Source organism: Podarcis liolepis (assembly GCF_965112155.1).
Source record: "Podarcis liolepis genome assembly, chromosome: 7".
Taxonomy (NCBI): domain Eukaryota; kingdom Metazoa; phylum Chordata; class Lepidosauria; order Squamata; family Lacertidae; genus Podarcis; species Podarcis liolepis.
The window spans coordinates 63591596-63608055 of NC_139561.1; positions in this window are offsets into that span (position 1 = coordinate 63591596).

The following is a 16460-nucleotide window of genomic DNA, read 5'->3' on the forward strand; positions in this document are numbered from 1 at the left end:
TTGAGGGGGAAGGCAGTTGAATTTTTCTTCCATCGTTGGTGCTCAGATCAATAATTCCCAGGGGACAACGCAACAAGGTTTGTCTGGACCACCATCAGCACTCGTGCACTATCATTACAAGCTGGGAGAGAACAAAGCCAAGACGATCTTTGCTTGAGCAAAGGAGAGTTCACCCATCACCTGTGGCGATGGTCATTTAAAAATGTATCATTTTGTAGTTTTGTGAGAATAGCAGTTTATATTTTAAACTCCTAAACTTCACAGCTTCTGAGCATAGCAGCAAAAGGCAAGCGTAGGAAAGAAAGTACAGTGGTACATTGGTTTATGAACGTAATCTGTTCCAGAAGTCCGTTCTTAAACCAAAGTATTCTTAAACCAAGGCGTACTTTCCCATAGCAGTGGGGGACTCAATTTACAAATGGAACACACTCAACAGGAAGCGAAACATGTTCTTATTCCAAGGCAAAGTTCACAAACCAAAACACCTGCTTCAGGGTTTGCAGCGTTATTGTTCATAAACTAAGCCAGGGGTCTGCAACCTTTAAGACAAAAAGAGCCACTTGGACCCGTTTCCGAAGAAAAAACAACTGGGAGCCGCAAAACCATTGCGACATTTAAAACAAATATATCTCCGGAGCCGCGATCTGACAGCGGGCAGGAAGGTGACGTCGGGACGGTGCGTGACTAACGCCCGCCCCGCCCCCATGCGACGTCACAGCCAGTACAGCGCCCGCCAAAGTGGGGAGTGTCGGGGCGCACAATGCGCCTCCTCCCCTCGCTAGTATCTGCCCCGGAGCCGCGGCAAAGGTGTAAAAGAGCCACATGCGGTTGCAGACCCCTGAACTAAGCTGTTCTTAAACCAAGGTACCACTGTACTTCTTTACCTGTTTGACAGTTCTCTGTATTGGACTGACGATTAAAAATACCACAGAAATGAGACCAGAGTGGCTCAAAGTCTTGCTTGCTGCTGTGATGTGTGGATAATGTAACTACACTAACAAAACCAATCCAAAATCCATTCCCAACCAAACTAATCTGATATACATAGATATATTTAAATGCTATTTGCAGCATCAGCAAAAACCAAGTTGCATCTGTGTTTTCTCTATAGTGTTCACCCCCATTTATGCCATTATCCCCTTCAGCTCTCCCTTCCCCAGAGGAAACTGACAGAGAGGAGGAACTCACCCATCACCCCCATCTCTGGAAATTCTCATTATGTTTTCAATCCCACTCATTTATTTTGGAGGGGAAGGGGAGGGTATGCATTGATTTGGCATTCCTTCTTCCTTATGCTGTTTTCGTCAAGCACAAAAAGGACCCCACCTATTTTAAAAGCCCCATAAATTACAGAGAAACATTCCCCCCCCCCCCATGTAACAGCAAGGCCCCTTGGCTATATTAATGGTGGTATTGCGGCCTTCTGCCACTCTTCAAAGACCAGGGAACATTCCTTGGCTGCACAAGAGAAAAAGGTGAGCCATTGTTGATTTGCAAAGCCCTAAAGTATCCTGGGTTAAATCCAGTGATAAACAGAAATCCCCCAAGTTAAACATTTGGGAGTCAAGAGTATCCGTTCAGTATAAGCACCAATTGCAGCTTAAAGCGCAGCTATGAAGTGCCGTTTGGGGTGGGCCCCTCATCTAGGGGACTGGCAAGATAGTTTTTCTGTTCAGCTTTTCTGTCACCCAGAAAGGCAGTGGGATAGTTGGATAATTACCCAACTTTGGACTTGAACGGTCTTATGAACAACAACTCCTCTAATCACTATCCTCATCATCTACAATTTTAAAAGATAAGACGGTTCCTATCTGCAGGCTCACAATCTTAGTAGGCATGATACAAAAGGAAAATGGAAAGGAAAGCAGAGGGAAAACAGGCATAAGAGCAGCTGAGCTAACACCAGGAAAGGGAAGGAGCCAAACCAGTCTCCCTCTTGCCATGAAGCTGCCCTGTACAAAATGGCAGCTCTGTATTGGTCCATCTAGCTCCGCAGATCTACCAATCTGGTGGCAGCAGCTCTCCAGAACTGCAGTCATTGTTCTCTCCTAGTCACATTTGGAGATGAGTGTGATTGAATCCTTTAGATGGCTGAGTTGGGATTTGAACCCTGGTCTCCCCAGGCCCTAGTCCAACTCACTAACCACTACACTGTAGCACCCTGCTTGTGGTTAACGCTTAGCTGGAATGAAATATTCAACGCAGCAATAGAGAATTTAAAATAATTATTTATTTGTCAGACAAATAAATGAGAGGCACAGTGGTATATGGTTACCAAGCTCTGGCCTGCCCTCCTGTCATTATGGCCAGCACTTATATTCCCTTAATCCAGCCCCCTTTGCTCCTCCTTGGGCTGCCTCTGTCCAATCAGCCTGGTTGGATTTCCTATTGGCTGATTGCTATATCCAATCCTAAAAGATACACCCACATCCTCCTGTCCTTATAAGGAACACAAACAGCTATATATTGTTACATCTATAAATGACAAATAAGTAGTAATATATCTTACATGTGTCTCAACAAGGAATCTTAATTACCAGCTCACCTCTTGCCCTCCCTGCCCTATTGCCTTCTAAAACAAATGGTTAATCTTAAATTTTTATCTTAAACATATGTCAAGGATCTTGAGTTTCACATCAACATTGAAAGATATCCTTCATTTGAAGGTTTCTAAACAAATGTCTGGCAGCTAATATATCAGGACAGCATTTGATGGCGTCTTCTTGTCTGGCAAGAGGCTGGACTGGTGGCTGACTTAATTTCAAGATAAATACAACTCTTCTAGCATTTGTTAAATCCTTTGCATAATTACATTTAAGCCAACATATTTAATACACAACACAGATAGCCTCTTAAAAGGAATAAGGCCTTTTTAAAGTAGAGAGAGAAAGAAAGAAAAGGACTCAGTTTAAAACAGTTTCAAAAGAAGGCTCTTCAGTTCACATCCCCCCCCTTCAGCAAGCTGCTTTTCCCATTATCTGTTTAAGGAAGAAACAGCTTTAAAAAGACTTCCCAGCTAGATGCTTTAAAAAGACTTCCCAGCTAGATGCTTTAAAAAGACTTCCCAGCTAGATGCTTTAAAAAGACTTCCCAGCTAGATGTTTTTTCTCCCATTTACCTCTGGCCTTAGAAAATACAGCTCAAGGTTTTAAGAGAGGCCCATGGTATCATTTTACTATTTGCCCATTCCTAATTATATTTATCTCTGCCTTTGTTATCTTCTGTAACATGTAGGGTCAATGTCCTGCTTTTAGTCTGTAATTTCAGCTTTTACGACTTTGAGAATTGCTTTCTGCTATCAATCAAAAAAGGGGCCCCTTGTCTTAGGAGAATGGCCAAGGTTTTCTCTGCCTGGCATTGAAACATTTGAAAATCTTTTAGGCTCTCTCTAATATACAAGTCCTGATCAAACATTAATAAAATGCAGGCTTATGCCTGATGCCTCATTCCCCCCTTTCAAGCTCAAGGACCTTCGTCCCAAGTGTCCTTGATAGCTTGACCTTCATCATATTCCTGAGGTAAAGCTCTGTATAGGGCCATGATATGAGGTAGAGTTTCATTTGAAACCATCTTGCTAATTGTACTTCTAAAACATGAAATGATACATGGCATCATACATAAAACCATTACCACTACTGTCAAGAAAAACAAGCAAGACAATAGTATCCCTTTGAGTCCTGTGACATTAGGTAACCAATTGGTGAGCCATCCCATATCCCATCCTTCCCATGTTTGTACTGGGACATGTGCTATATTCTCCATCTTTGTGGCCAACACACGGATTGCCTCACCATTATCTGAAATGTTAAAGCAACAGGCATTCCCTGTCAAGTTCAAGACTCCACATAGGCCTCCCTGCTTGGCAAGTACATAATCCATTCCCATTTTCAGCTGCAAAATGGCGGCTCTACTTTCATCCAACTGTTGTGCAATAAGTCTCAAACTCCGGGCCGTTGCATTGGTTACAAGTTCCACTACTGCTTGCAATCGAATTATTCTGTTTAGATTATAAATAGGATCCCGTGCCCCTTGTATGAGCTCACCAGGATTCCAGGAGGCAGGATCATAATAGGCTATAATGCGCTCTGGTGGCCAATCATCAGTACCGCTCCAACTTTGGGTACTTCCTCCTGCTATATGAGAAATATCAGCGTTTCTTCGTGTACGCTTGGGCAAGTTAGTAGGCATAATCCACATTGGTGGTAATACCCATCCCAGGAAACAAGTCCCACTCCATTTGGAGGGGAGTTTCTTGTATGCCCATTCTCCACATATCCACCACAACCATCGTGTCTGAGGTCTTTGGTACGTGGAGTACAGAAGGCGAAATAGCAAAAGAGGTAGAGAGTTCACAGTGCAGTATGTTAGATTGCCTTTTTCTGTCACAGTTATGTTCCATACCACTTTCCATGCATGAATAAAAGGAGGTGCACAGGGCAAGGCATCCCGAGTTCGATAGGTAGTATCGTGTGCCCAGGTATTCTTAATATTATCCCAAGTATAGTGACAATGAGAAGAGCCTATCATGGTAGAATCAGCTGCATCTGATGATTTATGTACACAGAATTCCCCTTGTACAGGTATAACTCGTAATGGTTTAGTTGAGTTCCATCCGGGGAAATTCTGTACTTCTGTTTGGTGTGGTATTTCGCTTACCATACCAATGGCATCTAATGGTATCGGTAATAAGGGCATACCTCCCTCTGAATCATCTGGCCCAAGAGAGCAAACAAGGCAATTGGTCCTATTTGCAACATTGGCTACCATTTCAGCTAAACCTACCCACATATTGTGGTCATGGTGGAATCCATATTTAGTCAATTTGGCCAGATTCAAGGACCCTTCCCCTTCCCAAGGGATCAGGATTAATAATAGAATCATGTTGATGTCTAGCATATGCATTCCTTCCACAAAAGATTACCTTATAATGATAGCAAATAAATATTAGTCCCAATATAATTCCCCCAGTGACAGAAATGGGGAACCACCAAGACCAAAACATATATCCCGAGGATCCCCAATGAGTAATATCTCTGATAATTGTTCCACAAGGGGGTGGGCAGTCAATTAATTGTATAAGAGAATCTTTCCTTTCACAATCGCTGGTTCAGATGCTCCTCAAGCTTCAGGCGTGCGCAGGTCAGCCAGCTTCCAGGTTGTGGCTGCAGCAGGCCGGTCGTCTAATGTTGCCCGTGACCTAGCCCGTTCCCGGTAGGGCTAGATACAGGGGTTTTTGGAGAGAGTCAGTTTAAGAGGATTAGAGGGGTCACCTTTGCACGTCCAACTGCCTTCGGACTTCTTCAAACGAGAGTGATGAATCCAGGGGGTCACCTCAGCTACCTTCACCGCTGTTGGAGTAGAGAGCAAGACGGTGTAAGGTCCACGCCACTTAGGTGCAAGTGGATCACGTTTCCACTCTTTCACCCATACGCTATCGCCAGCCTGGAACTGATGAATCGGCTCGGCAATGCTGCACGGCGTGCGCTCGAGGACCCACCTGTTAAGAGAAACAAAAACACGGGAGAGAGATTGCACTTGTCCCTGTGTCACATGGTCTCCTATTTGTTTAAGATCAGCTGGAATATCCTGAACAAAGGAGGGCGGTCTCCCATACAGGAGCTCAAAAGGTGACAACTTAAGTCTTTTTGTGGGTGCACACCGAACACGAAACAGTGTTATGGGTAACACATCTACCCATCCCAATCCCGTTTCCTGGGTTAATTTTGCCAATTGGGTTTTCAGAGTCCGATTCATTCTTTCAGTTTTCCCTGAACTCTGAGGCCTATAGGCTGCATGCAGTCTCCATTTCACTTGTAGGACTCGACATACTTCTTGTACTACTTGATCAATGAACGCTGGCCCATTGTCACTTCCAATGCATCTAGGTAATCCAAACCTCGGGATCAATTCAGTGAGGAGTCTCTTAGTTACCTCTCGTGCCTTTTCAGTTCGGGTGGGAAAAGCTTCAACCCATCCGGTAAGAGTATCTACAAACACAAGGAGATACTTGAATCCCTTAGAAGGGACCAGCTCTGTGAAGTCCACAATTAGGCTTTCCATGGGGACATATCCCACATGTTGGATTCCAGGAGGTTGTACCGGTCCCTGCCTGGGATTGTTTTTAGCACAAAGAACACATTTCTGTGAAATGCAAGTTGCTAATTGTGATAGGTTAATAATATACAACTTCCGACTGAGACTCTCTCTGGTTGCAGTACCACCAAGGTGAGTAGATTCATGATAATTTCTTACAATTGTGCCTGCTAGATGATGAGGTACATAAATCCTATTGTCTGGCAGGATCATCCAACCGTCCTTCACAACTGCTCCTTCCTGTTCAGCCCACTTCCTCTCTTCTGGGGTATAGTGAGGTTTAACTTCTTCTGGAACTACCTCTGGTATGAGGGCTGCTATAAATCCTCCCACAGGCTTCTGGGCTGCCTCTCGAGCTGCTTTGTCAGCAGCATGATTTCCTCTGGTTATTGGATCCCTTCCTCGTCCATGACCTTTGCAGTGCATTACAGCAATCTGTTCTGGAGCCCATACTGCTTCTAACAGGATTTCTACTTCAGGTCCATATTTCAAGGCCTTCCCGTGGGCTCCTATTAGACCTCTTTCTTTCCATAGAGCACCATGTGCATGCAGGGTTAAGAAGGCATATTTAGAATCAGTATAGATGTTTGCCTTACATCCGGCTGCCAATTGCAGAGCTCTAGTTAAACCTATAAGTTCAGCTTTTTGTGCTGAGGTGCCAGCAGGCAAAGCTTCAGCTTCCACAACTTCCTCATTGGTGACCACAGCATATCCTGCTCGTCTGGCACCTTCATGCAGGTAACTGCTACCATCAGTATAATATACAACATCTGGATTTTTCAATGGTTCATCTTTCAGATCGGGTCTACTGGAATAAACTTCATCCATTATTTGGAGACAATCATGTGATTCTTCATCATCTACCTCTGGTAGGGGCAGCAAAGTCGCTGGATTGAGCATATTCACTACTCGTAGATGAATCCTGGGATTTTCACACAATAGGCCTTGGTACCTAGCCATCCTTGGGTTCGTTAGCCAATAACTACCCTTATATTCCATGAGTGTCAAAACAGCATGAGGTACATTCACATACATTGTCTGGCCGAAGGTAAATTTATCAGCTTCTTTGACAAGGCTTGCAGTGGCCGCTACTGCCCTTAGGCATGGAGGCCATCCTTTTGCTACTGAGTCCAATTGTTTTGACAAATAAGCTACTGGACGATTCCAACTTCCTAATCTCTGGGTCAGGACTGCCGCTGCAATCCCATTCTGTTCATGTACATACAGCTGAAAGGGTTTTTCCGAATTAGGCAGTCCAAGGGCTGGGGCCTCCATAAGTCGTTGTTTGATAACTAAAAAGGCTTGTTGCTGCTCAGGTCCCCATACGAATGGGTCCTTTTCTGCACCTCGAGTGCTTTCATGTAAGGGCTTGGCCAGACTGCTGAAATCAGGTATCCATAGTCTACAAAACCCTGCTGTTCCCAGGAATCCTCTGAGTTGTTTCCTTGTGGTAGGTTCCTTGATAAGGCAAATAGCTTCTTTCCTCTCTGGCCTCAATGCTCGTTGTTGGTGTGAGATGTCAAAGCCCAAATATTTGACCTTTTCTAAACATAACTGTGCCTTTTTCTGGGAAACTCGGTAGCCAGCTTGCCAGAGCAAGTGGAGCAGTTCCTCTGTACCTTCTTTACAGGTCTCAAAATCCTTTGCTGCTAGTATAAGGTCATCTACATATTGCAGAACCACCTTTTCTCCAGGTATTGAGGGGTAACTTGTTAGATCCTTCGCCAAGGCAGTGCCAAATAAAGTTGGGGAATTTTTGAATCCCTGGGGCAATCTCGTCCAAGTTAGCTGGCCTTTTGTTCCTGTTAAAGGGTCTTCCCACTGGAAGGCAAATATAGGTTGGCTCTGTGGTGCCAGCCGGCAACAGAAGAATGCATCTTTCAAGTCCAATACAGTAAAAAATGTTGCTTCTGGTGGGATCAAACTCAGCAGGGTGTATGGGTTTGGTACATTTGGGTGCAAGGTCTCGATAGCCTGGTTTACGAGCCTCAAGTCCTGCACTGGCCTGTATTCATCTGTCCCAGGTTTTCGAACAGGCAAAAGGGGTGTGTTCCATTCTGATTGGCAGGGCTTAAGCAGACCATATTTTAATAGGCGGTCCAAATGTTTCTGGATGCCCTCTGCTGCTCGCCGGGGTAAAGGATATTGCTTTACAGATACAGGGGTAGCCATAGGTTTTAAGGTTACTACAATTGGAGCTATATTCTTGGCCATTCCTGGTGGGCTATTTTCAGCCCATACTCCTGGTGGCACCTGTAGAGTTCGGAGGAGCTTGTTTAACTCTGTATCCAATGTGGGTTGGACTTGCAGGGCTGACATTAGGCGCCATGATTGTTCCTTAGGTACTGAGAGGGAAATTATTCCTGCTGCCTTTGATGGCAGTTTCATTTCTGGACCTCGAGGAGTGAAGGTGATTTGGGCCTGCAATTTGGACAGCATATCTCTACCTAAGAGAGGTATTGGACACTCAGGTATATACAAAAACTGATGGGTTAAACGATGTCCCCCAATCTGGCATTCCAAAGGTTGGAGGAAAGACCTCTTAGCTGACTGACCAGTGGCACTTTTAATGACTACACTTTTGGATGCCTTTTTCTGCAATAGTTCTGGGAGTACTGAGTATTCAGCCCCAGTATCAATCATAAAGTCTATTAAATGGCTTCCTAATTGAATCGTGACCGTGGGCTCCTGGAAGCCTAACTTTATGGAGTCCGGTCTTTCCTAGTCTTGGGTAAAATCCTCCTCTGCCAGTCCAATGACATTGTCCCTACTCCGTCCTTGTCCAGGTCTCTGATATCTTCCATTTCGGATCATTCCCCGTCCCCGTCCCTGGTTTCTTGGGCCGGAGCCTGGGCCTGGGCCTGGGCCTGGGCCTGGGCGTACTTCTTCCAACCTCAGGGGTTCAGGACACTCCCGCTTCCAATGACCCTCCTTCTTGCAATTTGCACATTGATTCCTTCCCAGTGGTGGATTCCTTCCCCGCCCTCTTCCTCCATTTAAGGGGCGGTAGTCTTGCTTCACTGCTGTGGCTAGCATTACCATCTTTTCCTTCTGCCACTTCTTCTTCTCTTGTTTCTCAGCCTCATCCCTATTCCGATAAACTCGGCGTGCAATGGCCATAATTTGGCTCATCAGCATCCCTTCCCATCCTTCTGATTTCTGAATTTTCTTACGAATGTCAGAAGCGCACTGGGCCACAAATGTAGCAGTAATCATTCTGCTGTTTTCAGGGGCTTCAGGGTCAAAAGGAGTCCATATACGATAGGCTTCTTGCAGCCTCTCTAAAAAGTCTCCTGGACTCTCATTTGGTTTCTGTTCTACTTCTGAGACTTTAGACATATTAGTGGGCTTCTGGCATGCCCTGCGGATACCTTGCACAAGCGTCTGGCGATAGGTGGTAAGCCTGGCCAGGTGAATTACATTGTTTGGATCCCAATTAGGATCTTCCAAGGGAAAGTTGTCTTGGAGATGACGGTCAATATTAAAAATATTTCCCACTCTGGCCTGCTCACGCAAATATATCTGTGCCTTTTCAATTATGTCTCTCCTTTCCTCAGTGGTGAACAGAGTATTCAGGAGCTGGCGGCAATCTGTCCAAGTAGGACTATGAGTATTTATTATTGAAGTCACCAAGTCCATCATAGCCTGAGGTTTTTCTGCGAAAGATGGGGTGTGTGTTTTCCAATTCATCAGATCTGTAGTCGTGAATGGAATATATTGCAGGGTCGAAGTTCGAGGTGGCCTTGGTCCAGGTAGCCCGTTAACCAGCACAGGCTCCTCAAGTGCATCAAATACTCTTCTGAGAGGGGCTACTACGTGATCTTTCTCTTCGCTTTGCTCTAGGGGCCTTAAATCATAGGGGATGGTATTTGTCCCAAGGCGTTCTTTTAGCAGCTTTATACGCCTGGCTGTATTGCTTGCTGACCGATTAAGGTCTCCCTGTAACTTCTGTAATAATTCTCTAGGACTTGGATGTACAGGAGTTTGGGGTAGGCAATCAGTTGTTTCACTAAAAGAGACTGTAGATGGAGTTCTACTGGGACTCACAGATGGAATAACCACTTCTGCTTGGGCTTTATTATAGGCCTCCAATGCCTCCTGAAGATATTTATCATAATCTATCAAGGAATCAAGTTCTGTGACTCCAGCCCCATTATTCATTCCACTTTCTTGCCTTGGGGTTACAACTGGTGGAGGGTTTGGATTAGGCTCCCTTCGATGTGGAGCATAAGGTGGAGGTGGAAGCAGCTCTTCCTCTGGTCCCTCAAAAATGGGTTTGAGTTTATTTGGCAAGATTCCTTTCCTGGCTTCGGCTTTTACAGCCAATAATTTGCATCGTTGGACTTTGCATTCCCTTATCCATGGAGGATTTTTATTTAATGTGCTCAGCCAGGAATCTATATATGAAAATTGTTCTGGGCACCCTCCAATTTCTTTGGCGATGTTAGACCAAAGTTTGCTTACTAAATTTATATCAAAGGTTCCTTGAGATGGCCATCCAGTATTTTGCTTTGGCCACTCTAATTCACATAACGTTCTCAGGCGCTCTGGCGTCATTTTGACTCCATATGCCCCTGAGAAGGCTTTCTTAAAATTATTTAACATACATTCAAGAGGTGTATTTTCCCCTTTTGAACCCCCAACTCCCATTGTATGGCCCTGTGAAGTATCCACTCAGTCACTCACACACACGCTTCGTGGGGTTTCTTGCCCAGATGGAGTCGCCTCACTGGGAACCGAAGTACTACCCACTCCACACTCAGGTCAGCTACAGATTGCTCTGTACTTTCTCACACATACAATGCGCTGGATACTTCACCACACACTACCTCCCAACTTCCCCTTTTCCCCCACCAGACCACCATCTGATATATCCAACCACCTAGCGTACTCAGTTCCCACTTACTGAGACGCAGAAGTTTGATCAAGACTTCTCTTCCTCCCAATTAATTGGAGGGCCAAAACCCCTTAGTGCACTTACCCCTGGTTGGTTCCGTTTCCCCCCGGTCCGTCGCCGCCAGTGAGCAGGGTATCAGACAGACGAGACTTCTGCGTTCCCCCTGGAAAAATTTACCAGTGCGCGCTTGGGTAAGCAGTTTAGAGATCCTCTCTCTTGTACCCTGCTCAGTAGAGCGAAGGGGCTGCGTTCCAGCAGACCACTTATCCGAGTCACAGGGCACCATAAAATGTAGCACCCTGCTTGTGGTTAACGCTTAGCTGGAATGAAATATTCAACGCAGCAATAGAGAATTTAAAATAATTATTTATTTGTCAGACAAATAAATGAGAGGCACAGTGGTATATGGTTACCAAGCTCTGGCCTGCCCTCCTGTCATTATGGCCAGCACTTATATTCCCTTAATCCAGCCCCCTTTGCTCCTCCTTGGGCTGCCTCTGTCCAATCAGCCTGGTTGGATTTCCTATTGGCTGATTGCTATATCCAATCCTAAAAGATACACCCACATCCTCCTGTCCTTATAAGGAACACAAACAGCTATATATTGTTACATCTATAAATGACAAATAAGTAGTAATATATCTTACATGTGTCTCAACAAGGAATCTTAATTACCAGCTCACCTCTTGCCCTCCCTGCCCTATTGCCTTCTAAAACAAATGGTTAATCTTAAATTTTTATCTTAAACATATGTCAAGGATCTTGAGTTTCACATCAACATTGAAAGATATCCTTCATTTGAAGGTTTCTAAACAAATGTCTGGCAGCTAATATATCAGGACAGCATTTGATGGCGTCTTCTTGTCTGGCAAGAGGCTGGACTGGTGGCTGACTTAATTTCAAGATAAATACAACTCTTCTAGCATTTGTTAAATCCTTTGCATAATTACATTTAAGCCAACATATTTAATACACAACACAGATAGCCTCTTAAAAGGAATAAGGCCTTTTTAAAGTAGAGAGAGAAAGAAAGAAAAGGACTCAGTTTAAAACAGTTTCAAAAGAAGGCTCTTCAGTTCACATCCCCCCCCTTCAGCAAGCTGCTTTTCCCATTATCTGTTTAAGGAAGAAACAGCTTTAAAAAGACTTCCCAGCTAGATGCTTTAAAAAGACTTCCCAGCTAGATGCTTTAAAAAGACTTCCCAGCTAGATGCTTTAAAAAGACTTCCCAGCTAGATGTTTTTTCTCCCATTTACCTCTGGCCTTAGAAAATACAGCTCAAGGTTTTAAGAGAGGCCCATGGTATCATTTTACTATTTGCCCATTCCTAATTATATTTATCTCTGCCTTTGTTATCTTCTGTAACATGTAGGGTCAATGTCCTGCTTTTAGTCTGTAATTTCAGCTTTTACGACTTTGAGAATTGCTTTCTGCTATCAATCAAAAAAGGGGCCCCTTGTCTTAGGAGAATGGCCAAGGTTTTCTCTGCCTGGCATTGAAACATTTGAAAATCTTTTAGGCTCTCTCTAATATACAAGTCCTGATCAAACATTAATAAAATGCAGGCTTATGCCTGATGCCTCAACACCACACCGGCTCACAAAATTAAACTTGTTTTGGATGCAGATTTTGGACGGCTGTGGTATGAAGTAAACACACAGCCTTCTGCCCCTCTGGCACCCATCTCCTGTCTCTGCTCTGAAACATGCGTCCTCGGGTGCGAGGCCTTGCTCTGAGGTTATCAAAGCCATGGGATGAATTTGCAACCTCACACCACCACACTTTATTAATAGAGGCAGCTCTGCCTTTCCTATCTATAGGAGACAGTTGTGCCCCTGTCATGCCAAACAGCTGTCACAGAAGACTATGGCAAATGTCACCCATCAAATGCTTGTGATAGCTTTCCTTGAAAGCAGCAAGGAGGTGTCATAAATTTGCTCGTGATTATGCAAAGCAGGCCCCTCTCTAGGGTTGCCTTCAGACTGTCCATCTTTTGCAGGATGGATTTGGGTTAGTATAATTAAAGTGGATTACTCTAGTGCAATAAATCCCGTCCTGCCCCCTTTTAAAGGAATGTTGCAATTAGAAAAGTGATGAGGAAGAACTGAAAGTGTGAGATGAACTATTAACTGGGATGATTAACCATCACACAATCAAATCAGAATGAATTTTGAATGAACGTTATATAACTTAAATCAGAAAAAATGCTCAATAAAGATTGGACTTAGTCTAATGTCCATTGTGATGGAGAATGGTTGGGAATGGGGAAAATCATGGGATTTATTTTTTTGACTCAGCACTAAATATTAAGAAATAAGTTTCTCCTCTTAAGAAAAGCACACAGTTGAATATTGCCCAGGAGTATCAACCACTTGGGAAAGTACGAGAGTGTAAAAAAGAGGTATCACTTGGATTTAAGGAATTCTGTTCTTTTCTCTGTCACTACAAAATCCTTTGCTCCTCCCAAATAAGCCCCACTGGCACAGATACACCTTTCACGAGAAAGGAGACTCTGCTCCTGTTTAATAGGCAGGAGTACAGGAAGTTGCCTTACACTAATTTGGCCCACAAATTCATCTAGTCAGGACAGACCCAATACATTTTGCTGCCTGAGGCCGAGCGGCAAATGGTTCTCCATACCTCCCCCTCCAGCTCATGGTGCATAACATCTGAGGCCAGTCAAGTAATTTTGGCATCTGAGGCAGAGCTCCCCACAAGTGCCTATCACCCTCCTTGGGAGTACAACTACAATAATAAGAAATTAAACAACTGACAATTTGCTGCCCCTATTATGACATCCAAAAGAAGCTGTCTGAGGCGGCTAATTCAGTTTGTCTAATGGTATGGCTGGTCCTGCATCTAGCTCAGTACTATACTGACTGGCAGTGGTTTCCAGAGTTTCAGACAGGAGATGTCAAGGATTGAACCTGGGATCATTTGCATGCAAACCATGACCATAACATCCTATTTCTTACAGTAGCCAATCATATAGCCCAGGAAAGCCCAGAAGCAGAGCATGAAGGCAATAGCTTACTCCTGCTCCCCAGCAACTGTTATTTGACAGAGACCTTATGACTAGTAGCCACTGGTAGATCTATTCTCTATTTATTCATCTAATCCACTTTTAAAACTACCTAAGCCCATCATGACATTCAGAGGCAGCAAAATTCATAAAGTAAATTATGTACTGTGAAATAGTATGTTTCAATGATATCAGTTTCACTTAGGGTTAAATTAAACAAACGGTCAATGTGATTTGCCTCTCCTCCTCCTCAACTTCCATTATTAGTTGGCAGAGCTGCACCAATGTCACACCACATATTGTATCATACACTACAAACATTCTGCTGCTTCTTGGCCCTTAAAAACCCCACAGTATTTTTCTTAACTATTTTTAAAATAAATAAATTTTAGGGGGGGGGGGGAGAATAACAAACAAATGTGCCATTTAGAAAAGAAATGCATTATGGCTTTTAGTGGTCCAAGATTACCCAGAAAAAAGAAGATCCTATAACAGAAAATGTTGTTACAATGTCCTTAGTATATTTAATATAGGCCTGCTTTCTTTAGGACTATGTTCCCTCCAAGGCAGATTTCACAGAAAACAGCTCCCACCTCTGGACTGAAGTTAGATCAGACCGAGACTTAACTTTGTGAGCCATGTTGGGAATTGAAGCCATATGATCTCATCATACAGATGGGAAAGTAAGCAAGGGCAATAGGATCCACATTTCTTGTTTACACTGGAGTAAGGACCTAACAGAAGCAGAAGACATCAAGAAGAGGTGGCAAGAATACACAGAGGAACTATACCAGAAAGAAATGGATGTCTCGTATACCCCAGGTAGTGTGGTTGCTGACCTTGAGCCAGACATCCTGGAGAGTGAAGTGAAATGGGCCTTAGAAAGCACTGCTAATAACAAGGCCAGTGGAAGTGATGATATTCCAGCTGAACTATTTAAAATTTTCAAAGATGATGCTGTTAAGGTGCTACATTCAATATGCCAGCAAGTTTGGAAAACTCAACAGTGGCCAGAGGATTGGAGAAGATCAGTCTACATCCCTGTAATAAGCAGGGCTATCCACTCCCCCCCCATTCCTCTTAGACACTGGCAGGACTTGGCCAGGAAGGGGGAGAGAATGCTAGGTGTTCAGATCACAAGCCAAACGGTAGAGCTGCCACCACCTCCTTTCCTGGGCCACCCTCGAATGGGGTTCAAGAAGGAGAATCCCCCCCCTTCGATATTTACCGGGTTTGCCCAGCCCTGAGTAACTTTACCGTGAGACAGACAGAAATTCAACAGGTATTTAACTTATATGCAGAATTCATCATGCGAAAGGCTGGACTGGATGAATCCAAAGCTGGAATTAAGATTGCCGGAAGAAATATCAACAACCTCAGATATGCAGATGACACAACCTTAATGGCAGAAATTGAGGAGGATTTAAAGAACCTTTTAATGAGGGTGAAAGAAGAGAGCGCAAAATATGATCTGAAGCTCAACATCAAAAAACCTAAGATCATGGCCACTGGGCCCATCACCTCCTGGCAAATAGAAGGGGAAGAAATGGAGGCAGTGAGAGATTTTACTTTCTTGGGCTCCATGATCACTGCAGATGGTGACAGCAGTCACGAAATTAAAAGGCACCTGCTTCTTGGGAGAAAAGCGATGACAAACCTAGACAGCATCTTAAAAAGCAAAGACATCACCTTGCCAACAAAGGTCTGTATAGTTAAAGATATTTCCCCCGGTAGTGATGTATGAAAGTGAGATTTGGACCATAAAGAAGGCTGATCGCCGAAGAATTGATGCTTTTGAATTATGGTGCTGGAGGAGACTCTTGAGAGTCCCATGGACTGCAAGAAGATCAAACCTCTCCATTCTGAAGGAAATCAGCCCTGAGTGCTCACTGGAAGGACAGATCCTGAAGCTGAGGCTCCAATACTTTGGCCACCTCATGAGAAGAGAAGACTCCCTGGAAAAGACCCTGATGCTGATAAGATTGAGGGCACTAGGAGAAGGGGACAATAGAGGACGAGATGGTTGGACAGTATTCTCGAAACTACCAGCATGAGTTTGACCAAACTGCGGGAGGCAGTGGAAGACAGGAGTGCCTGGCATGCTCTGGTCCATGGGGTCACAAAGAGTCGGACACGACTAAACAAACAAGGCAACGCACTATGGCAAGGGGTAAAGGAAATTGTGGTCCAGCCATATCTGGAGGGCCACAGGTTTCCCATCTCCACATTAAGACAGAACAAGGTCGTCACCTGGTGTTGGGTGTTATGAAAAGGGCAGCAAACTGTCCTTGTTTCATGGTTGTTGTTGGTCTTGAATGCATGAAGTATTTTATTTGGCATGGGAATCAACATAAGCAGGACACTTCCTTCTCAGTGCTTTAAGTCCCCACCCACTCATATTTATTTAATATTTAAGTCACAGGTTAGTAGCAACATTGTATCAGTGAT